Source organism: Mercenaria mercenaria, chromosome 10 (genome assembly GCF_021730395.1).
Source record: "Mercenaria mercenaria strain notata chromosome 10, MADL_Memer_1, whole genome shotgun sequence".
Taxonomy (NCBI): Eukaryota; Metazoa; Mollusca; class Bivalvia; order Venerida; family Veneridae; genus Mercenaria; species Mercenaria mercenaria.
Genome location: NC_069370.1, coordinates 61,967,526 through 61,993,222, shown reverse-complemented (window position 1 = coordinate 61,993,222; position 25,697 = coordinate 61,967,526). Strand labels below are relative to the sequence as shown.

Below are 25,697 nucleotides of genomic sequence, written 5' to 3'. Positions count from 1 at the left end.
TATTAAGGCTCTCCAAGGTTTTAGAATTTTATTTAGAATACTGGAAATAAACTATTAATTGAAATTCAAAAGTTTGTGCTTATACAAAAATGCATTTATGACATTATTTCAAGACCTTACCATTTTTTCATGTTTTTTTCTGTCAAAAATACTAATCATTTTAAGAAATATTTTATTCTTTCATCTCGATAAATGAACTTTTTTACTTTTGCATATCACGATTAATTCATTATAAGGTAGATTGTGAAAATCCTGTATCGCCTTTCTCTCTACTGCTTTTTCCAACATTGTATGGCAAACATTTCTTTTTTCAGTTGCTGGATTCCAGTTCAAGTGTTAAAGCCTGTGGAAAAAAGATAGACTTATTAGCTATATCACAGGAATATTATACAGTTTAACGGGAGATAATTGTGTTTATTCTCTAGGATATTCAAGCAAATAACAGAAAAAATAGGTAAGTAGACCGTTTTTGTGCTAATGATGTTTATTTTATTTTCGTGTTCTTTTTATTTTCGATCTAAACGCTAGAGGATGCGACCTAATTTACTGTTTACACATGTTTATTAGAAAGTCCTGTAACAAGTGCGATAATAATTTTCATTTTGAAGAAATTAAACTTCAAACTTCAGCTTAACCTCTTTGTTTAAAAAAAAATATAGAGTAATAACTATATTACTAGAAATTGTAGAAATGTAATAATGAAAACATTACATACGGCGTGTCTAATGAAAACTCAAGGAAAAGATTACAGCCAGCCACACTTTTACTTAAAATTAAAATGTTCAAATACAGCCGCTTACATGTAACAGTAATCTTGTTAAATATTTTGAGCTCGCAATATATTGTGTTTTAGACACGTGTTTTATTGCAGTTAATTAAATAATAATGGGTAATACATGTTACTTTTTTTGAACGTCAGAACAGATTATCGAAAGTCAATAAGTAAATTGGTTAATTTAGATGTATTCTAACATAAAACTATTGTACAGTAATAATATACGTGTATGTCGATATATTCTTTATTATAGTGTCATTCTTGCATATACATTCATAAAAACAGCAGTATTTATACAATTAGAAATTGTAAGACATTAATAAGCCTAAAATCTGCCATAAGAAAATAAAATAAAAGATCGGCAATATTGGCACAAAGGTGCACGACTTAAGAAATGGATCTAAAAATCAATTATTACACCAGATCAGATCAGGCGAAACTGATTAGCACCACCCTCCCAAACTATATACATCGATAAGCTGTTATATGCTGAAGACTTATAAATGTGTTCTGTTCTGTTCTGTTGATAATATTAGATACGTGTTGGTTTGGAGAGACAAGTTGTATCTGTTTGTTGACAGTTACGTGTCAGTATTGTAATTGCTTCCTACCAGATTGTGATGCATTCACTATCTAATTGTTTTGTATATAACATTTGTCTGAATTCTAGAGAACACTTTTGATATAATTAAAAGCAAACCGAACAGATTCTATATAGACGTTTTAGCTGCATGTTCTATTAAGACCGAACATGCTCCACCGATAGCATTTACGTCTGCTGAAGATACAATTCTTGGAACAGTATTTTGGAAGTCTTCTACTGGGGGAAAATCTGAAAGATTTACAAACTTTCTATGATTCTTATAGGAATGCAGTAATATAGGCATGACTGTGGAAATTGTTTTAGTCATAGTTTTTATTTTGAAAAATTTTATTTAGCAGAACAAGTATTTCAGATTTTTACTAGTAGTTGAATTTCATTGTAGCCGAGCTTAAATGCACATCAACGAAACTAAATATGATATATGTGATGATATAATGCGAGTGTTTGGTCTGTTAATTTTAATTTTCTTCCTATATACCTATATGCAAGACATATTTAACAAATGTGTATTTTCTCCATCGGCTTCATTCTTGTCAGGTATGGTAATATCCACATGTACAATAATTTCTATTTCTACACTAGGTTTTGTCTTCTTATCTCTACCAAATATTTAAAATTTTCGGTGCCTGTTTACATTTTTTTTAATCGGACAAATGTACTATAATTTATGGCAATATCTAAAATCTTACAATATTAAGTACCTTTAAATGCGTGATTTACTTAGTATAATATTATATCACTGCTACATATGTTACAGATTTTTTTTAAATACATATACTGTATATGTTTAAATTTAAAAACCTTATGTCCGAACATAATAAAATAATTGTAAATAATATAGCAAATTTTATAAACTTTCAAATAATGTAAGAATGTAAAAAATGGATAATTTGATTTATATGTATTTTTAAAGAGATATACTAGAAATACATTTAAAACTGACAACAAACTTAGCATTATTATATGCAGTTAATTGCTCAGCAGATTTCCGAAATACCGTCGTACAGGTAATCAAGTTGCATTAAGAAGCCTGAATATTAATCAGTGAGGCAAGTAAAAGTTTCAGTTGCATAACTTCATAATTATAATATTTTAGATAAATTTCTGACCGTACACAATCTTGTTCCTCCTTGTAAATTAGCAGAGGAAGTATTTAGGCACTTCAGCAATCCAGGCATATGGACAACTTTCCCTTTTCAGTGTGCACACTTTGTCTTATCTAATTTGGGGTGTTTTCTGAAGGGTATATAATACTAAACAATAACCAATTTCCTAGTTATAATAAAATAGCAACATTCAATTATGACAAAGCTTTTAGATTGATAATTGAAAATCTTCCAGACAGTGATGTTATCTTACCATTACACACAAGGCAATAAGTGAAAAAATGATAAAGTTGTCGTGCAGTATTCATACTCTGAATATTTACATTCGCCCTATTCTTTTTCATTGGAAATTATGACGACAGCAAGAGGAAAGGTGCCAGATTAGCGTAGAAAATGTTTGTTTCCAGTATCCCAACCTACCCTTAATTTTAAGGCCTTGGAGAAATTGTTTTCAGCTTTTTAATAAAAAGTTGAAAAACTGCACTTTTATGCTTTAAACATAGTCAGACTCTCTGAAGGCATAACTCCTTTATTTGTATTCATTTTTTGACCCAAAAATAATTTCCGAAAAGACCCACTAAATAAAAAAGGTCCAAAAAAAGAAAATAAAATACCGAATTACCCTAATTTTGTTGAGCATGTTACCGGGAACAAACAATTGTTTTACGCCTAACAGTGATAACGGACCGCTGTTTTGACGACATCCGCGTATAATCAGGGAGAACCTTAGATGACGTCGCAGTTGTACTGTCTGATGAACAGAATGGCCGGGATGCTGATTTCAATGTTAAATGCAAAAATATTTACGCAATTTATAATATAACCTTGTTTACAGATGAAAAAGGAAATATATTGTAAATGTAAGAAATGCATTTCTTAAATGGATCTTTTCTTGGGGTTGTCTTTAAGTGGTCACAGTTTTGTAGTCTGAATCTTATACTACAGAATCCTCGCAATTTTGGATATTTGTAGGCAATTTAAGCAACGGAACGTTTTTTTTATCCTTTCGCAGTCTTATCAGACATTTAACTCATACTCACATGGTATTGACTTCATTGGCGTGCATGTCCGGTATTTAGTCACCAATAAACGATATAACTAATAATGTCGGTAAGGGCATACAAATAAGGAGTAAACGAAAAATGGGTGGTTGCAGGAATGAATATGTTACCTTGTTAAAACTGTTAAAATATTCTGATAAATTTTTATGTTGATACTCGAGTTGATATTTCAAAAACAAAATCGCTTAATTATGTGTATAACATTAAACGGCAGCATATAGTGAATATCAGACACAGTCATTCATATTACGCTCCAGACCAAATATTCAAATATAATTAAAGTTATATCAAAAGTTTAAGAAATTTCTACAGCCACCTGGATATCTTTTGACAAAGTGCAAACTATGGATGAAATATTCATGAAAAAATTTGATTGATGAAACAGCAAGGGTTTCAGAACGATTCCTAGAGAAGGTTGCATGATAATATGTTATTTCCTTCTTTATTCCACATAGATTATACATTATAGTACCTAGTTTCGATAAAACGAGTCTCCACACGCGGAGCAAAGTGATATGTGAGTGGACTTACGGTTGTTAGTTGTTTGATAGAGTCATAAATTGCCTATATGGGGGCTTCAATCTGATGGTTTGCTGTCTGGCAGAGGTAAACGGAATTCTTGGTCACTTAGGGAAATATATATATAAAAAATGATATACTATTTTAAGTTTGATAATTTTCTCTCAAAGTATATGTCTTTTAAACGATATCGACCGCTTTGATAGCCTAGTGGTAGAGCGTCCGCTTCGAGTGCGGGAAATCGTGGGTTCGATCCCCGGCCGCCTCATACCGAAAAAGTAAAAAATGGTACATGTACCAGTAGCTCCCGTGCTTGGCACAGAACATAAAAAGGAAAACTGGCTTCTCTCCTAACCTCAGGGCGATGGATTACATTAGGACTGAGGTGTCGAGAGTGATTAATAGAAGTTTTAGAATTTGCTTCAAAACTGACCCGAAATAAATAAGTATAAACTAAACATTATTAACATATTATCTCATAATACAAAACAGAAATCGGACTAGTATATCCTACATGGTAATTTTTTCCAACAAAACAATGAAGCTAGTTTTTCATATGTTCTGTCACTATTCATATTTGGAATGCTGGGCACTCCAACCGCTGACCTCTTTGTCGAGTTTTGTACAATCAATTTGGATAGTGCAAACTGGCTTGTATATTACGCGGATGCATCTAAAGGATTAAAATCACCATTAGATAAATTGTTCGTAACATTATTACAATCTTCCATTTTATTTTGATCTTGGTTCAAAATCATATTACCCCTAGCATTTTGAACACAAGACATAGTACTGCCTTTCTGAGATGATTTCAGGATGTTCGTTATACATTTTACAAACTGCATTATGTTTGCTAGATTATCTAGTTCGACTTTTTCGCCGTTTTTTTTTATAGCTTTCAGTACGTAGGTAGTCAATGTTGTATGGGACTTTCACACGTAGCTGGTCAACGTGAAACATAAAATGGGATTTTCACGTTTTATATTTGATAAAGACCTTTATTTTCCCAAGTAAAATAACGTTCGAATGAGACCCTTTTTTAGCAGCTCACATCAATTCACGCGATGTAATTGGTTCAACATGTATTTAATTAATCGTTTAAATGCTGAGACTTTAAATAAGACTATCACGTGTAAACATAATGACAAGTACGAAATTCTGCCCAAAAAAACAACGTTTTAACAGAAGCAGAAATAATCGGTTTTTTAATATAAAGTAAGCTCCAGACAGGCAGATAAGTTCATTTTGTTAAAAGATGACCTTGCATTTATAACTGTATCTTTCAAAAGCTTTTTACTTTTATATTGATTATTTATTATGTCTCCCACCACACAGTGGTGTGGGAGACAAATTGATTTACTCCAGTCTGTGTGTATGTCTGTGTGTCTGTTACAAAGCTTGGCCGCACTCTAAGTCGAACATTTTTCATCGGATCTTCACCAAACTTGAACAAAATGTCTTTGACCATAAGACATCGGTCAAGATCGATAACTAGCCAAATCCGCTCAGGCACGTTTGAATTAGGCCTTGAATTACTGATTGGATCCATTCGTCTAGACCATCCAGAGAAACTAGTCATTTTTCATTGGGCAGCACTGTCACAAAGCTTGTCCGCACTCTAAGTCGAACATTTCTCATCGGATCTCCACCAAACTTGAACAAAATGTGTTTGACCGTAAGACCTCGGCCAAGTTCGATAACTAGCCAAATCCGCTTAGGCACTTTGAATTATGGAACTTGAATTACTGATTGGATCCATTCGTCTAGACCATCCAGAGAAACTGTCATTTTTCACTGGGCAGTTGTGGGAGACATACGCTTTTCTCAAAAGCATCTCTAGTATATAATGTGACTTGTAACAACTTGTCGTGGATGAACTCCAGTTGTATGTTTTTAATGCTGTCCAAAGGTTGGTGGGGGGGGGGGGGGGGGGGGGGGAGAGAGAAAGCATATAGTCGCCACCTTGTCCTTCCGTCCGCCTGTCCTTCCGTCACACTTGACACAATTGTTTAAGGAACCTAGTTGTAACTTCATGATAGAGCTCATTGAGAGGAAGTGCAGTGATAAGGAACCATAACTCTAGGTGGTCCCATTTTTTAAAATCATCTCCCGTTTTTAAAACCCTTGTCCGAGGCATAACTTGAGTACTAAGAAAGATATTGACTTCATACTTTACAAGTTGATAGAGGTCAGTGGGAGGGAGTGCATTGACAAGAAACTGTAACTCTAGGTGGTCCCAATTTTTACTTATTTTCCTTTTTAGCTCACCTGAGCACAAAGTGCACAAGGTGAGCTTTTGTGATCGCCCTGTGTCCGTCGTCGTCCGTCGTCAACAATTTGACTGTTAACACTGTAGAGTTCACAATGTTGGCCCAATCTTAATGAAACTTGGTCAGAATGTTACCCTCCATAAATTCTTGGAAGAGTTTGGTATTTGGTCATCTGGGGTAAAAAACTAGGTCACAAGGTCAAATCAAAGGAAAAGCATGTAACACACTAGAGGCCACATTTATGACTGTATCTTCATGAAACTTGGTCAGAGTGTTAACCTTGATGACCTTTAGGTCAAGTTTAAATGTAGATTAAGTGGAATCAGAAACTAGGTCACTAGGTCAAATCAAAGGAAAAGCTTGTTAACACTCGAGGTCACATTAATGACATATCTTAATGAAACTTGGTCAGAATGTTAATCTTGATCATGTTTAGGTCAAGTTTAATTCTTGGTCAGGTGGGGTAAAAAACTAGGTCACCAGGTCAAATCAAAGGTAAAGCTGCCACATTTATATCCATATCTTAATAAAACTTAATTAGATTGTTAATCTTGATGATCTTTAGGTCAAGTGCAAATCTGGGTCAGGTGGGGTCTAAAACTAGGTCACCAGGTCAGTTCGAAGGAAAAGCTTGTTAACACTCTAGAGGCCATATTTATGACTGTATCTTCATGGAACTTGGTCAGAATGTTAACATTGATGTTCTGTAGGTCAATGTTGAATCTGGGTCATGTGAAATGTGACCTACTGACCTACCTTTTTGTTTTTTAAGATACGGCCTTGAATTGGATGACATGTACAGTTTTGCACATCGATCTTAAAACTGACCTTAGTGACCATGAATGTGACCTACTGACCTACTTTCTTGTTTTTTTAAGATACAGCCTTGAAACTTGAATGACATGTACAGTTTTGCACACCGATCTTAAAACTGACTTTCAATGACCATAAATATGACCTACTGACCTACTTTCTAAATATTTTAGCATCAGTTTGACATTTGAAACATGTAGCTCATATTACTCAGGTGAGCGATCCAGAGTCATCATGACCCTCTTGTTTGAAAACCTTGTCCGGGGCATAACTTAAATACTATGTAAGGTATTACTTTAATATTTTATATATTCATAGAGGTCTATGTGAGGGAGTGCAGTGACAAGGAACCAAAACTCTAGATAATCCCACTTATTTTAATAATCTCCCTTTTTCTGGAAACCTTGTCCGGGTCAAAACCCGAATACTATGTAAGGTATTGACTTAATACTTTACATATTCATTGAGATCAGCGATTAAAACCCGCAAGTCTTGCTGACCACATTTCTCTTTAACACAACCTGCGTGACTGAAAAACCCGATATGCTGCAGTAATTTCAGGGAGTGTCCAACGGTGTTACTGATCGCCTTGTATATTATTGTTTTTAAATGTTTCTTTTTATTATCTTGTCATGTTATGTTGAGTTTTAATTGCGTTAAATAATAATGATCCAACTATTGCTTGGCTTTAGACTCCATCAGAATAGCAGAACAAATTGAACAAATTGCCAAGATGTTCAGTTTTGACCTTCACTCCACTTAATGATGTGGCTTCCCCTTAACAGCTTAAGTGTTTAGAGGTATTGACGTCTTAAACTGTGCATACTGTCCACAACAAACGTTTACGAACATTAATAAGCAATCAGAAACATTATTCAAATATGATATGAGCTGTTTTGTCAGCCCGCCCGCTTAGCTCAGTAGGTAAGAGCGTTGGTCTACGGATCTCGGGGTCGCGAGTTCGATCCTCGGGCGGGGCGTATGTTCTCCGTGACTATTTGATAAACGACATTGTGTCTGAAATCATTAGTCCTCCACCTCTGATTCATGTGGGGAAGTTGGCAGTTACTTGCGGAGAACAGGTTTGTACTGGTACAGAGTCCAGGAATACTGGTTAGGTTAACTGCCCGCCGTTACATGACTGAAATACTGTTGAAAAACGGCGTTAAACCCAAAAACAAACAAAACAAACAAAAGCTGTTTTGTCATCATGTAAGCATTATCTAAACTGACACGTGAAAAAATTCTGAAACTAAAACTGTTATTTTAATACTAAAACATGCATCCACTAACAGAGCTCGAAAATAAAATTGGTAATCGAAACATTTGCTGTTGGATGAATTCATGTATATGAATAATAGAAATAATCATGTTAAGATGTACATGTTGAAATAGTTATTGACACCTAAAATGCCAAGTGTTCCTGGCAGATTACCGTAATCAAATCGGATAACGTCTTCCTAGAAAGGAGGTATTGATAAGTGATTGAGTGGAGTCAAATTAACCTATATCACGAGACACAATAACATGGTTAATTACAAATGTGCTATAGTAATGCCTATATATCAGGACAGACGATTGATAAATGGCTCTACCAGAACTGCGTTAATATTTCAATGTTACACATTCGTTGTCAAGACTTCAAACAATTTTGGTCGGCCAAAGTTCAAATAATTGCATATCCTATTCAGATGAACAAGCAGATAAGAAAATTTTAAAAAGATAACACACCCGTGTTCAATCTGATATGGAGTGCTTTCTTAAAACATCCGAAACTGAGGGGAGGGGAGTGGGGCGCTATAATAATCACTTTGTCTCGTCCCGTCTTTCCCTGTCCCGTCCCTTCATAATCGTACAATATAATAGTGGGGTCATTAGACAAGTTCAATATACGGAGTGATTAATATACGGAAGATGAAAACACATTCATCTTTCTACAAGTTCAAAAATATATAAAACATACAGCAAATTCTAATGATATTTTCTTAAATATAAATTAAAATGTCTTAAGTAATAGATGACACTTTAAAATGCTGGACAAGCCCCACCTCTTTTCCCCGCCTAGTTACTTTATATTATTTCTGTTGGGAAGGGCCGTTTACTGATGTTGTAAGAACTTGTGGCCCGACCCATTTGCTTATTTTCTTGGCTGTACATGTATGATATTTGTTATTATAAATGTAAATAGTAATAAGCAATAAAATATGATTAAACCAAATAGAAACTGTAGTAAAAAGATATAGCCGACGGGTTTCTATAATTACCTGTCAACAGGTACATTTTAACTTCCTAAGAGATATAAGAAACTGGAATGGAGTAGGAAGGGGTTATGGGAAGGGAAAAATGTTAGTACAGAGAGAAGGCGGTATAAAAGTGGAGGAAGTTTAAATTTGTTGTTAGAGTATGATGGAGGGAGGTACCGACATCCACATACAAGACAGTATACATATGTATTTTCGAGATGTTTAAAAAGAATGAAAGATTTCTTCTGGAAAGTTGTAATTTCTGTTGCACTCAGCAAATAAAACATCACGTGCATGTAATTAAAACATTTTACAGCTGACAGACAAGCGGCTTTTAATGAAACAGTATACTTAAAACTAAAACCAATTTTTGTATTCGTGTCAATCAGGAAGAGCATTTCGTACCAGTGGGCACACAAGCAACAATTAAATGGTGTAAATGGTGGAAAGTTTCTACTTTTAAAGGATCTGAAAATGTTTACTGATGATAAAGTTTTTTGTTGGTACTCTCACGCGTGTCTGCAAGATATAATTGTAAACGTTTGTATGGTAAATCGAGTTATACTGGTTTGTTTCGAACAAAAATTAAAAAAAAATATACAGCACTATAAATGACATGGAATGGTACACTCAAGACATAAATGCATAGTTCATTTGAACTTACTATATCAATAGATAAATGTAATCCCGTTTGAATTGCTCTTCCTGGATCTTTTATTGACGATTGCGTGTTTTATATATATTTAAAAGTATCTAAAATAAGATACAAAAACAGAGAATACACAACATGAAAACTATAACAGTAAAAGGATTGAAAGAGCTAAAGATTTTGTGGATCAAACAAAAGCCCATAGTTCACTTTATTCATTTTTGCATCGCGCGGATATTTGCGTATTCGAACCACTTTCTAATAACTGTTGGTTGTAACTAGTGCCCAAGCATCTGCCCTCATATTAGTATAATGGTTAAATCATATTTCCATTGCATTTGTTTATTATGTCTCCCACCACACAGTGGTGTGGGAGTCATATTGATTTACTCCAGTCTGTGTGTCTGTCACAAAGCTTGTCCGCATTCTAAGTCGAACATTTCTCATCCGATTTTCACCAAACTTGAATAAAATGTGTTTGACCATGAGATCTCGGCGAAGTTCGATAACTAGCTAAATTTGTCCAGGCGTCTTGGAGTTATGGCACTTGAATTACCAAAAATCCGCCTTTTACTCTTTTCCGCACTCTAATTCAAACATTTCTCATCCAATGCTCACCAAACTTGAACAAAATGTGCTACAGCCCTTGAGTTTTTGAAAAATCTGCCTTTTTACTCATGTCCGCACTCTAAGTCGAACATTTCTCATCCGAACTTCAACAAACTTGAACAAAATGTGTTTGACCATGAGACCTCGGGCAAGTTCGATAACTAGCCAAATCGGTCCAGGCAATTTGGAGTTACGGCTCTTGAAAATCTGCATTTTACTCTTGTCCGCTCTCTAAGTCGAACATTTCTCATCCGAACTTCACCAAACATAAACAAAATGTGTTTGGCCATAAGACCTTAGCCAAGTTCGATAACTAGCCAAATCCTCCCAGGCTTTTTTGATTTATGGCCCTTGAATTACTGATTGGATCCACTCGTCCAGACCATCTTATTGGATCCGCTCATCTAAGCCATCTAAGAGACACTAGACATTTTCATAGGGGCAGTTGTGGGAGACATACGCTTTTCTCAAAAGTATCTCTAGTTGTTTAACTGTTTTTTTTATTTCCTTTCCATCACGATTTTATCAACTATTACTAACCGGAAGAACAGTTTTATAATGGATATATTTTAGTCCGGCTGAAATGATTTAAGTTGATTAGAAAAAAAATACATGTAAATGCAAAATCCTGTTAAGAAATGTTTTAGGACAATTTATCATTCACATGTGTATTCTGAAGCGACTTTTCTTTACGGGATACTATTCTTTTAAAAAAGATATCGAATAAATAGCCGAACAATTACATGTGATACTGAAGTTGTGAAAATACTCAAAATAACAATAGTATATTCACCAAACCTAATATGATTTGCATCTGAAAAATTTTGCAGCTAACGCTCGATCCGTCTACAGTACCTTTTCTGGCTATTTCCTCTTCTTCTACATGATGTTTCGTTACATCGTTTAAGCATTCTTTTTCAATGGGCTTTGAATAGTTCTCTGTACTTGTTTGCGTTCACATCAATCATCTCTAAAGCTTAACTGATCAAAATTAGATCCATACCTTAGATGCAGAATAAAAACCTAATTGATCCTAGTGAGATAAGCATCCATTTCCGACTCCTGGAATAAATCATGTTAATGATTCATTAAAAGACCTTTCTTATTCGTGTCAATTATATGAGAGATTTATCTCTGCTCTGTATGCATCTAAGACTCACCGACATAATTGATTTGCACATGCAAAACTGGAATAACACTCTCGGATAGCAGAAAGTTTAAAGGAGCAATGTTCGTTAATTTAGGTTTTGTTAAGACATACAAACACTAAATAGGAAAATGGCGTAAAAAAAATGCTAGTCGCATAATGTCGAGTTCAAATAGTCCCCATTTTTTCTGTAGAGCTATTTTACTTATTTTCTTTGCAATATTTTGCTGAAATCACATAACAGATCTATGTTTGACGGCAGCTACTCGGGAATTTTCAGAAACGCTTTTCAGTGTTTCCCACCAAACTAGAGGTGTACTGGTCAGGAACCCAGGCAATCCTTGCGTGTATCAGTGCTATACACTGGGCACGTTAAAGAACCAGGCTGTCTATTCGAAACGAGTTAGGCTAAGTTAGCCGGACAAGCCTGTATCTGATTTCAGATCTCTCTGTCGTGGGGGCTTTGTCTCACTCTGTCCCTCTGGTCAGATCGTTTTGTGTCTGTACTAGTAGAGGATGAATTATGCGCCCTGCATATGTGGCTGCATTTATGCACTATGTAAAGCGCCTTTGAACGTGAAATTGATCATGAAAAGGGCGCTATATAAATCTGGTATAATAATAATTATGTAGGTATCATCTTCATAATAAAATAATAACATGATAGAATTTGTCATGAATTTGTCATACTTAGATCATACACCACCACTATGATTTTGGGTCTCGTCTTTTTGTTGATTTTGTGTGTTTACTGAACATTTTTTTCTTGCATCAGACATGACCCCCACTTTTCTTTTGATTTTTATTCAGCGCTGACACAAAAATGTAAGTTACAGACATCTAAAATGGATCTTGATGTGTGCTGCAGCCATTGGAAATATGCCAATTTATATGCCATTAGAATTAAGAAGAAAACAGCTATAGTGTATTGTAATGTAAAAGGGAACATTGGTAAAAACTGAAATATGGCCAGATCAAGATAGAAATGGGCTACTTTGATTAAAATTTGACAGAAAATGACACATTTCTTGCAGTTTTGCTTTGAATATACATTGTTAATAAAATATAAATATCAAATTTTCAATATTTTGGTTGTAGTTTTTTCAAACACTACATATTTTTAATCCACCGCCACAATTGGTGGGGGGTTATAGGAATGGTCCCCGTCCGTCCTTCCGTCCTTCTGTCCTTCCGTCCTTCCATCTTCCGTCCTTCCGTAACATTTTGTGTCCTCTCTGTATCTCCTAAACCCCTTGAAGGATTTTCATCAAACTTGGGTCAAATGATCATCTCATCAGGACAATGTGTAGAACTCATGAGTCAGCCATGCCGGCTCAAGGTCAAGGTCACAACTTAGAGTCAAAGGTTTGAGCCTTCCATTTTGTGTTCATTCTGTATCTCCTAAACCCCTTGAAGGATTTATATTAAATTTGGGTCAAATGATCACTTCATCAAGAACTCATGAGTCAGCCATGTCAACTCGAGGTCAAGGTCACAACTCAAGGTCAAAGGTTTGAGCTCTGTATCTCCTAAACCCCTTTTAGATGATCATCTCATCTAGACGATGTGCAGAATTCATGGGTCAGACATGTCAGTTCAAGGTCAAGGTCACAGCTCAAGGTCAAGAGTTTACCCTTTCACTATCCATACCAGTGGCGGGGGATTTAGCTGATTTAGATTTCAAACTGCCTTGTTAGCTTAAAAATTGCTAATGTCTAGCAGTCAGAGGTAAAATTGAACACATCTAACAGTTTAAATGTGTGATTTGTTTGCTGATCAGAGAAGAAAATGACAAAACAGGGAAAAACTAGGCTACAGTTAGGATAACTGATTGAAAATTATGTCGCGACAGCTATTTTTGGCAAAATTTGACGCATCGTCAATACAATAAAACCTTAGAAATTGTTGGTATCAAACTAAAACCTTGTGTTTTTTCATGCATTTAGGTAGCTTGTACATTCCAAATGAAACTGGCACAATCTTAGACAGAAGTTTTTGTTATAGGCATACAGACACTAAATAGGAAAATGGCGCGAATAAAGGTACATGTACTATTAATCGCATAATGGCGGATTAAAACAGTCCTCATTATTTTCTTGCTCTGCAGAGGTGTTTTCCTTATTTTCTTTGCAATTGATTGATGAAAACACATGACAGATCTATGCTTGTCATGTAGATAGCATTTTTGTAATGAAATAATAACATGACAGAATTTGTCATGGATACTTAAATGATACCCCACCGCTACAATTTGCGGTCTCAAGTTTTAGTGTGCCCCCACTATGAGTGGTGGGGATATATAGATTTGGTCTTGTCCGTTCGTGCTTTCGTCCGTCCGTGCGTCCGTCCGAAAAAAAAGTTTTATGACGCGACTAGCTCAAAAAGTATCAAGTTGATATAAATGTGACAAGCCATGACAAAATGGTCCCAAATGACATTTTAATGGAAACTGAGTTTTCACATATTCTGAACTGTGGATGTGTACTTAACATAAATTCAAAACTTTAGACCTGCATGTTTAAAAATAACAAAATTACGGCATTTTTTACAATAACTCTCTATCGCAAACTTGCACTTTTTGTTAATAATGATAATAAATACTAAAATCATGTACTTGTATCATTTATTTTAATTTCATATTTTGCCATCAATATCAAAATATTTAATATGACAAGCACAGTTAATATTACTGAAATAATATTGAATCTAATGTATCTTTCTCTATATATATGTCTCAGGAAAAAGTTTATTTTTAATAATTAAATGCATTCGAGGACGTATCGTAATAAAACATTGTTATAGTTTATATATAGTAACTTACTGTTAATAAAATCAATAAAAAGATCCTTTGGAAGCAAAGAATGCAACCAAGAAGAATAATAGCAGACTCCTTTTGATTGAGTCTGTTCATGAGAGGTATATATTATAAGTGATAACGCCAAGTTTAAAACTGAAACAGTCGACATTGTATGATTGTATTGTATAAAACCCCGAATGACCTGTTTCGTTGAAAAATTCTTTTGTTAATGACTTATAATCGTTCTAAGATTCCAACAAAAGAATGCTCCCAGATACCAAGTACATAATACGATACCTTGCAGAATTACCCGAGACTGATTTTTAAAAAGGTTGATAGTGGCTTAGCTGTATTTAAACTTTGTCTGTACATGCATTGAAACTTGCATAAAAATTCAAACGTCAAGTGTTCCCAAACGACAGAATAATACGTTGATTTACTAAAAAGCGTTTATATTATAAGTGATAACGCCAAGTTTAACCCATAGCATAAGGCATTATATGGCATGCTTAACTGAAACATGGCGTACTCCAATTTAATTTGAGTTTGTATATATCGGGACAGGCTATTGGCAAATAGCTATACCAGAATTATCTTATTTTTAATGACATACATTCATTGTCAAGCTTTCAGTTAGATTTTCTGTGAACAACCATTCAGACAAATCCTTCTTTTTTCAATTTTCAATTTTATAAATATTAAATTTGTAAATAAACGTAAAACAAAGTAATGCTATGTTTTGTCATGGCAATCATTTGTATTCAAAAACAACACGTTTAGATCGCATGAAAATGATATTATTTATGTATATCATGGTTAAAATGAAAATGAAAAATAGATACATTTTTATTTATTTTCAAGGAGCAAACAGAAAACCACCTCAAAAATAAGCAAAACAAACTTTGTATTAAATAATTCTTAAAAGAACAAGGATAAATATCAAACAGCCTTTCCAAAACCTAACACACAGCACGCAGACCTGCACCACCAACACACACACTCGCATACAAAGCAAACACACGAGGACAGAAAGAACAAGTAAAGAAACAAAGTGGGGCACCGCCTTGGAAGGAAGGTCAGTGGCAAAATCACCACAGGGGAGCTAAAACCTGTTTATGGTGCGCACCCAACCTCAATCTTACCTCCATCATGTTCTAAAGTCACGGGACAGTGTAAATAAAAGTAATTCCCACCAAGTGAATCTATAACATACGCAATGGAAACAAAAGGCATGGCTATAACACACAAAACTGCTCCTGTATAATTATCGAAAAAGCAAACCTTATTAACCCAAACCGTATGTACTCAGTGCCTTTGCAGAAGACTTGAATGCTACTTTTGCATTTATACGGATATAAACCACAGCGGAAGACTTCTTGCTAACCATCCAAGAATCGCTAGCGCGATTAATGGATTTGCAAGAAGTCCCAATGTGGTTTATACCCGTATAAACACACAGAGAATAGCATTCAATTTCTAAATAAAGTAAACAACGGAATATATGCGAATCACCTTGCAGTAAATACTCTAAAATGCCTAGGAACTAATCAGACTGATGAGGACAAACTTTGACTTATGCACAATTTCAAAACAGAAAAAATGATGAAGCCATTTCAACAGATACTTATTTCATTCTTCATGTAAAATTACGGTAAATTCTCTTTTAAATAATGTAGTTATAGGAACATGTTATTGTATGCCATCTGTTGCACGTTTGTAATATCACCATCGTACTTGCCATGAACATTTCTTTTCAAAACGTACAATTTCCATGAAGTGTATCTCTACATTCTTGGTAACAATCAAGTAAATAATGATACAGAGACAGAAGTCTTGTGACATATGTTTAGGCTGAAATATAAAATCGAAATTCACGAAACGATAATAAAGAAAATGTGAAGACGACATTAGTAATTAAATGTTTGCTGGTTATGAGTATTTATTACATACTAGTTGAATCCTAGAATTAAACAAATCGAGGTATTACCGTATTTCAAAGGTACGGAGGTGTAGGATGTATAATTATTTCATGCGTTAAATGATTTTGATTGATGTATTTTTCGGCAATAAATTTTGGGAAATGGGTGTTAGGGCATCAGAAGAATGTGGCTGGTTTTGAAACTTGGTTTCTTTATATTACTCCCTCCCACGACGAAGTGGATTATGGTTGAGTAGGTGCCTCCGGAAAGTATATTCATAACCGTATGTTTTCCATGCTGATAGTTTATATGACTGAAGTTTAGTGTTACACTATGGCAATCCAAATTTTAGTTTATGGATCTGTTATATTTGCTCCCGTTGAATCTCTTTGATTATGGGATAGATAATTTATTTCTTGTTTGAGCGTATTAATTAGGAAATAATTTTTGGAATTCATAGTTGTAAATGTATTTAGATTTAAATATGTATTTACAATAACAAGTGCAAGTAGAGCAAGAAAAAAAATAGAAATTTTGATAAAAGAGCAACAGTAGTCTGTCGTCACACAACTTAGAACAAAGTCAAGAACCAAGTCACAAGCATACTCATATGCTATGACATTGTTCCTACCCCCATACCCACACCTGATCAGTTTTTGAGTCGGCTAAAGGCTGAAAGCCTTTTGACGAGTCCTTGCTATCCAACGATTCTCTAAATGGACCAAATAACACAGTGAAGGGATGTAGTTCCATTAGATTTCTCAAACTTCAAACAGTTCACTGCATGAATGAAGTTAAGTTGTGTCAATTCCCTTTGCTATGACCAATATACGATGTAATCTGTCATATTTATGACTTGTAATTGTGCAATTCTCGAATGTAACTCATTAAGCATAAATGTGCATTTTAAGAATTGCGCAGGCGTACAAAGGTTGGGTAACATCCAGCGAAAGACAAAAAAATAGTTCCACAGGGCTCCAGATAGGATGCGTATTAGCGTAAATTACGTATAGAAATAATGCAAATACGCATGTCTAATAATTTCTAAGCATATAAAAACGTATATAAAATTACAGAAACGCACACAATGCTTTTATAAAAACAAAATCTGAATCGTCTGGATGCGTTAGGTAACATAGACGATCAGCCTTAAATCTCCCACATTGAACGTAAACACGCATCGTATGATTTCTATAAACTTTGCGTGGGTTGAATTTTGCAGTCAGTACGGATAGATTATCGGAAGAAGAAGCTCTTACTGGTTTGTTTAGTTACTACTGATATTAAAAATGATTTTAATTCTTATTTTTCGAGAAATATACAAATCGGCGAAACATTAAATTGTATTTTCTTGTAGTTTTTGAAATCGAAAGTAGATCGTCTATGTTTGGCTGCTTTCACGAAACGAAACAACTTTTTTATGAAAAGATTTAAATAAGAGGTAATTTAACCGTAAACTTCAATGTCAGATACTGCTAATTGCTGCTAAATGCCTTCGTATCATCACAATTTGTAAAATATATTGTTCAAACTGGAGGAAAGTGTAATCGTATCCGGATATAATATTTTTGGTAAATATCGAGCTGTGTTATGAAATCTTAAGAAAAAAACTAAAAACAAACTGAAACTGGTAGACTATACTGTCAGTACATCAATCATTAGCCGACTCAGGCCATTCAGGCCTTTGATTTATTGTTTCTATGACATTGTCCCTACACCAATACCCACTACTGATCAGTGTTTTATTGCTTCTATGGAGTTTTTAGTCTTGGATTTTAAATGTCACTCAGCGGAGTAACTCAGTATGCCATGCTACGCGCATGGAAGCAGTAAAAACATAGAACATATTGGTGTCAAATACAATGGCAAATGTAAAATCGTACAGTGCAACCTCTGTAGAGCAACACCCTTTGGGAGATACAAATATTGACTGTTAGAGGTTGTTGTTCTAGAGAGGTAAATTTGATAGTATATTTCAGCTTAGGGACATTTTGATGATGTTGTTATAGAGAGGTTTTTGCTTAAGAGAGGGCCGCTCTAGAGAGGTTGTACTGTATTTGATTTGTACATTTTCTCCAGTAGAATTAATAACGCATTTAAAGTCATAAATGATACAGAGCAAAATATTTCAGAATGCAACATCTGATGGTTATGTTATAGCTCATGTGACAGATTGTGTATCAAGCTGTTACAATTTATTGCACATTAAATACAATAATTATTATAACATATTATCAAATTCCCAATGTATTTAATTTACAGCTGTTGTAATAAGCATTTTAACAAACTAACACTGTATTATGTTTCCGAACAACTATGCATTTTTATGCCCCCACCACTTGGGGGGGGGGGGCATATAGATTTGCTTTTGTCCGTCCGTCCGAAAATGTTGTGTCGCGCATAGCTCTGAAAGTATTTGACGTAGAGTCACAAAACTTGACAGGAATGTTGGTCAGCATGTGTAGTTGTGCACCTGGGGTTTCGCGTCCGGATTCATTCAGTCGTGTACAAGTTATGGCCCCTGACTTTGTTAAAATTGGTCATTTAAATGTTGTGTCGCGCGTAGCTCTGAAAGTATATGACGTAGAGTCACAAAACTTGACAGGAATGTTGGTCAGCATGTGTAGTTGTGCACCTGGGGTTTTGCGTCCGGATTCATTCAGTCATGTAGAAGTTATGGCCCCTGACTTTATAAAAATTGGTCATTTTAATGTTGTGTCTCGCCTAGCTCCAAAAGTATATGACCTAGAGTCACAAAACTTTACAGGCATGTTGGTCAGCATGTGTAGTTGTGCACCTGGGGTTTCGCGTCCGGATTCATCCAGTCATGTAGGAGTTATGGCCCCTGACTTAGTAAAAAAATGGTCATTTTAATGTTGTGTCGCGCATAGCTCCAAAAGTATTTGACCTACAGTCACCAAAGTTTACAGGAATGTTGGTCAGCATGTGCAGTTGTGCACCTGAGGTTTTGCGTCCGGATTCATCCAGTCATGTAGGAGTTATGGCCCCTGACTTAGCAAAAAATTTGTCATTTTAATGTTGTGTCGTGCATAGCTCCAAAAGTATTTGACCTAGAGTCACCAAAGTTTACAGGAATGTTGGTCAACATGTGCAGTTGTGCACCTGATGTTTCGCATCCGGATTCATTCAGTATTGTAGGAGTTCTGGCCCCTGACCTGGGAAAAATTGTCATTTTTGGCCCCTGACCTTTTTGGCCCCTGACCTGGGAAAAAATTGTCATTTTAATGTCATGTAGTGGGGGCATCTGTGTCCCATGGACACATTTCTAGTTTTTTCTAGAGACAGATATATTCCTCTTAGAAAACAACAGTGTAAAGGGAAATCAAACAAATACACAGGAATGACTTATGGAATCTGTATGCGACATTTACAACAAGATTTCGGCGAAAATACTCAAAACGAAACACCAACATTTTCTAAGCACTTTGCGCATAACAGTTAGTTTGTCAGTCATTTAGGCAAAGTTTAATGTAATATAGATCCATTGGTGATACAGGCTCAACAATGTGACTTGTCCCTATATATGTCCAACGAAATGAACAATTAATACGGGTACCGACTTGGAACGATGAGTTGCACAAACAAAATTTGGGTGTTTAAACGGTTAATGATGAACATTCCCCACTCTTAATGTAGTCCGCGTTTTAAAGTTACAGCACAGTGTGAAAATAATAGTTTTTCCCGCCAGACGAATCCCAAATTTACTCAATGGCAGCAGGAGGTAAGATATGTATTTAAACACAGAAACTGCCCATACAGATAAATTTAAACAAAAACCTAATGAACAGTATGCGCATTTCCGGAAAAAACAATATGTTATGGATGCAGTGTTTTGATTAAAACCATTGTATCATATTTTAACATAGAAAAGAGTTGTGGTATCACTTTGTTTTATTTGTTTGTTATTATCTGCACGGATTTGCAAACAAATGTACTTTTTACTGAACGACCGTGACAAAGGCTGTAAAAATTCAAACCAGATCTGTATTCTGTCAAACGATATTAAATTGACTTATTGTATATTTTTTTCAGAATTATGACGTCCGACATATTCCTTGTTTATGTGAGTCTTTAATATAGCCCGTACATCAAGTCAATCAATATGACAAAGAGAATATCTAGATACATACATTTTAAAGTGTAAGCTTTCAGAAAAGTCATAAGTACTCTACAAAGATTTACATATACCCAGAAAGATACGGGCACGAAAAATCAAATCAATCAGTTTTTGAACTGTTGAATAAATCTTGTTTATAATACTCTTTTCGTTTCCTTGTCAACAAAAACAGGGATGATTTAGTATTTCTTACAATCCTGAGATCATACAAGTATTGAATGCATTCTATAAGGAAGGCACTGCGTTTTTTTGGATTCTGTTTATGTCCAGAACGTCATTTTTTGTACATATGTATTAAGAATAACAGTTTAAAGTGGCATTATGCGCATCTTACTGCACGTAGTGTGTTTTTGATGAATGTTTTATCAAAGCAATTTTCAGTTGCTGTGTAAAATTAACGATAATGCCGCGTAAGTGTTTGAACTTGATGCTTCAGGAATAAAGAAGTCGGACTAATAAAATAATAGTTCTTTTTTTTCAATCTTCTACGCAGTGATCTCCCTTACCTTTTAGTAGAGACTCTGAAGCTGAAGGGAGGCAACTTCTGCCTGCAGTTTTATTTTTCCTAAAAATACTGCCCCAGTCAAAATACGAAAAGTCATATTTGGAAAGCTATTATTTCGTACTGGTAACAGGAAGAGTTTGGTATATTGGGTTAAAAGCTATAATTTCCTCCACCCTTTTTACACACACATCTATTTCAGCTGAAATTTTACTTGAAAATGCGCATAATTGTACTTTAATGAACACACGATGAAATAGTCTAGTACTATTTTTATCTCACCTGTCACGAAGTGACAAGGAGAGCTATTGTGACCGTTTGATGTCCGTCGTGCGTCGTGCGTAGTCCGTCGTCCGTCAACAATTTCTTAAAAAAATCTTCTTCTTAAAAATCACTGGGCAGAATTACACCGAACGTCACAGGAATAATCCTTGGGTGGCCCCCTTTCAAAATTTTTCAAAGAATTGAATTCCATGCAGAACTCTGGTTGCAATGGCAACCGAAAGGGAAAACTTTAAAAATCTTCTTGTCCAAAACCACAGGGCCTAGGGCTTTGATATCTGATCATCTAGTGGTCCTCTACCAAAATTGTTCAAATTATCCCCCTAGGGTCAAATATGGCCCCGCCCTGGGGTTCACATGGTTTATATAGACTCATATAGGGAAAACTTTGAAAATCTTCTTGTACAAAACCACATGGCCTACGGCTTTGATATTTAATATGTAGCATCATCTAGTGGTCATCTACAAAGATTGATCAAATTATTCCCCTAGGGTCAAATATGGCCACGCCCCGGGGGTCACATGGTTTATATAGACTTATATAGGGAAAACTTTGAAAATCTTCTTGTACAAAACCACATGGCCTACGGCTTTGATATTTGGTATGTAGCATCATCTAGTGGTCCTCTACCAAGATGTTTCAAATTATCCCCCTAGGGTCAAATATGGCCCCGCCCCGGGGGTCCCAAATTTTACACAGACTGTTTGCTTTGTTTTCGGTGCTTCCGAGGGATCTACTTTTCAGATTTTATATAGGAAAAATGGTTTAAAACTCTTCTTGTCTGAAACCACAACACTTAGACCTTTGATATTTGGTTTGTAGAATTGTCTTATGGTCCTCAACCAAAAGTGTTCTAATTGTACCCATTGGGTGGAAAGAGGCCCTGCCCTTGGGGTCCCAAGTTTTATATAGACTTATATAGGAAAAAGCTTTTAAAATCTTCTTGTCTGAAACCATATGACCTAGGCTTTTGATATTTGGTATGGTGCATTGTCTAGTAGTCCTCTACCAAAATTATTCAAATTATGCCCCTGGGGTTAAAAGAGGCCCCGCCCTGGAGTCACTTAATTATTATGTGAGTTATTTAGGAAAAATACTTAATAAATCATCTGATCCTATTTCCAGGACTGTTCAATTATAATTACCTGATGACCCCAAGTAATATGATGTCACTTGACTGTGACCTTGACCTACTGACCTACTTTCTTGTTTTTTAAGATACAGCCTTGAAATTTTGATGACATACACAGTTTTGCACACAAATCGTAAAACTAAATTTCATTGACCGTGAGTGTGACCTACTGACTTTCTTAATATTTTATCATCAGTTTGACATTTGAAACATGTAGCTCATATTACTCAGGTGAGCGATCCAGGGTCATCTTGACCCTCTTGTTCTTTGTTTAAGTTACTGTTTGCACACGCTCATGAGACATGAGTAGACTAACTGTTTATCCAGATAACCTTCCCGTTTTTATCTTATATAATGTTTATAGAAGGAACAAGCATATAAATAACATATAAGTAAAATACTTTCCTTAATTTACTGCATAATGTCTGTTTACATCTCAGTCAATATAAATCTCTAATCGAATTTCTTCTGTACAAAATGATCAGTAGTAAACCCAATAATACTAGAATGTGAAATATGCAGAATAAAATAATAACGGAATATTGGAACACTCTCATATCAATCACCTCTTTAGTGGGAGGTAAGAAGTGATATTTATCAATGAATAAATAATGATACGTAAACAAATGTTTCCTGTAAGAATAGAAATACTTTCTGTAGAAGTAATATCTACAAAATAACATAAATAGCTTTATAAGTCCAACAGCGATTTTCTGTTTACGTCAGACCTTCCTAATATAGCCTATTTGTTTTTCTGGAGACCTCTGACATGGGGAAAGTTATGCACTGGCCGACCTATGCTCCAGACATACTACATTTCCCTATATCGTAGATGATTAGTATTCAAATAAACCTCTGGACTGGCGTACTGACCATCAATAATATATGCATAATATGTGTATTCTATACCAACGATGAAAGTGGAATATGATTCAAGTATAGGTCACAAAGGTTTTAGTCCACACAAACAGGAATATTGATTTGCCATTTGCCATTTTTTGGCTACCTTCATATAAATGTACGTGGTGTAAAAACTACTAGTATTCAGTTGCTGTTGAATATCGCTTGTCTCTGATAACAAAGTTTTGAACTATTCAGTAGAAAAGTAGTGTGTAGATATGTCATCAAGTAAGGTATGGCTGTGCAAAATTATTCCATATCTAAAGAATACACTTAACAGTATCTTTCCTATACATTGCTTCTGGTGTACTTATTTTCACATCTGCATAGTTAACACTGAAGAATGAAATATGTCCACATGGCGTGGTAGACAGCGCTTTACAAATAACCCTTCCGGGAGAGTAGATATAAAATTTGCAAAACATTGCATCGATTATCTGCATTGTCGGTTTAGGTATGATAATAAGAGGCAAAAGAAGGTGCAACACCACTTCTCTAGCTCGATACGAGCCGAACTCTATTACACATATAGATGATTTCAAAGGACCAGAAAATATTTCCCACGTCGTATAAGTACAGGGAAATTTCTAAGGCCGCCATACGGAACTTAAAGACTGATAGACGTTAGTAATTTTCATTTATGCTAACAATGATTAAATTTGAACTAAGGAAAGAGTTGGATGTTCGAATGTATGAATTAATGTACGGGTCCGCACTTTACTTACACAACAAAATATCATGTACCACATAGCATATAAGATAACATTGTTACAGATTTAGAAAATTGAATAAGGTCAACAACACCATCCTCGCCAACTCCCATTTTGTATAAAATATTTTTGTAAACATCAGCATACAAAAAATAACGAAACAACCAAGACAGAGAGAGGGAACATTTTAAATGAACTATTGGAGCATGGTTTATAAGAATATGATACAAAATTTTGGTTACATTTGTGAACGATTTGTAACATACGTTTTCAACACGACTGATTAATAAAACGTCTAAATATGTTAATCTAAGGACAATTCACTTTACTTGATACATTAATGTAAAATATAATTTTACTGTATTTTGTTTTCTGTAAAAATGTCAACTGCTCTTCCTCACACCCGTTAACCGATTGCGAGCAAAACAGATCGTGGCGGACAAAACAGTTCTCCGATATTTTGCCCGCATCTATATTGGGGTAAGTATTTTCGATCCAAGAATCGGTTAATGCAAAATATGTTAAAGATCTTTATTTCTATAAAAAGTAGCATGAACAAAGAACATGCCATGTGTTTCCCGTTTAAAAGTAACGTATATTGAGTAAATTATGGCCAGTTAAAAGTGTGATTTTGTTGAAAATATGCGAAAACATAAGTTTATCGCAACATATTTAATTCAGTATTCAACATACGGCTACAGTATTAACGTCAACCCTTAAAATAATTTTTGCTCTGAATATTGTGCAACTTTTAACCGACAAAGCGCAATATTCAACGAGTTATAGACATCCAAATATGACATGGTCTAAAAAAAGTGTGGCGGCATTGCACAGTTCAAAATTATTTGTGTTGCGAGACAGAGCAGTCCCGTGTCTTTTTTATTTTAGTTTAATAAATAGTGTCTAAATAGTGATATCGAGCATGTAACTCTTAAAAAATAATGTTTAGTTCTGACAACAGCAGATTATTTATTGAACATCTAATAAATTTACGTTTTACAGTAACAGACGCACCGAAATGAAAGCAAAAGCTTAATCAATAAGGAAATCAATAAGTGTCTTTGCTGACTCACTAGGAACTCTGTAATCCGGCATATTAATCCAGTAAGTGATAAAAAAATGGAAATATTTGGCAGCTAATTGGATGTTTAGACTAATTAAATTATAAGAATCTTTATATAAATAGCCAATCCATAGTTCGAACAAAGACTACTCACTTAAATCATTAGGGAGAGCTATATATAACGAGGCTGTGAGTTCAAGTCCCCGGACGAAACTTCCGTCTTCTGTGACTATTTGAAAGAAGACAATGTTTCTAAAACCTTTCTTCCTCCAACTGTGATTCATGGGGAGAAGTTGACAGGTTTTTTGGCTGAGAACAGGGTAGTACCACAAGTTAGGCTCGCCGTTATATAACTGAAATACTACAAGAAACGACACTAATCAACAAATAAACAAGCAGTGTTCCGTATTTAACAAAACTTGAAAATCTATTTCAGATCTCATGTTATAAACTATTT

The 25,697-nt window shown here is 34.9% G+C and overlaps 1 protein-coding gene across 1 annotated transcript in view; it reads left to right on the top strand.

Moving 5' to 3' along the window:
- Positions 1-317: 317 nt before the first annotated feature.
- Positions 318-25,697, top strand: part of LOC123561409 (dopamine D2-like receptor) — a 328,698-nt gene continuing 303,318 nt past the window's right edge. The window contains exon 1 of the mRNA XM_045353759.2: positions 318-454. The gene's annotated coding sequence lies outside the window, so the exon portion shown is untranslated. The remainder of the gene's footprint in view (positions 455-25,697) is intronic.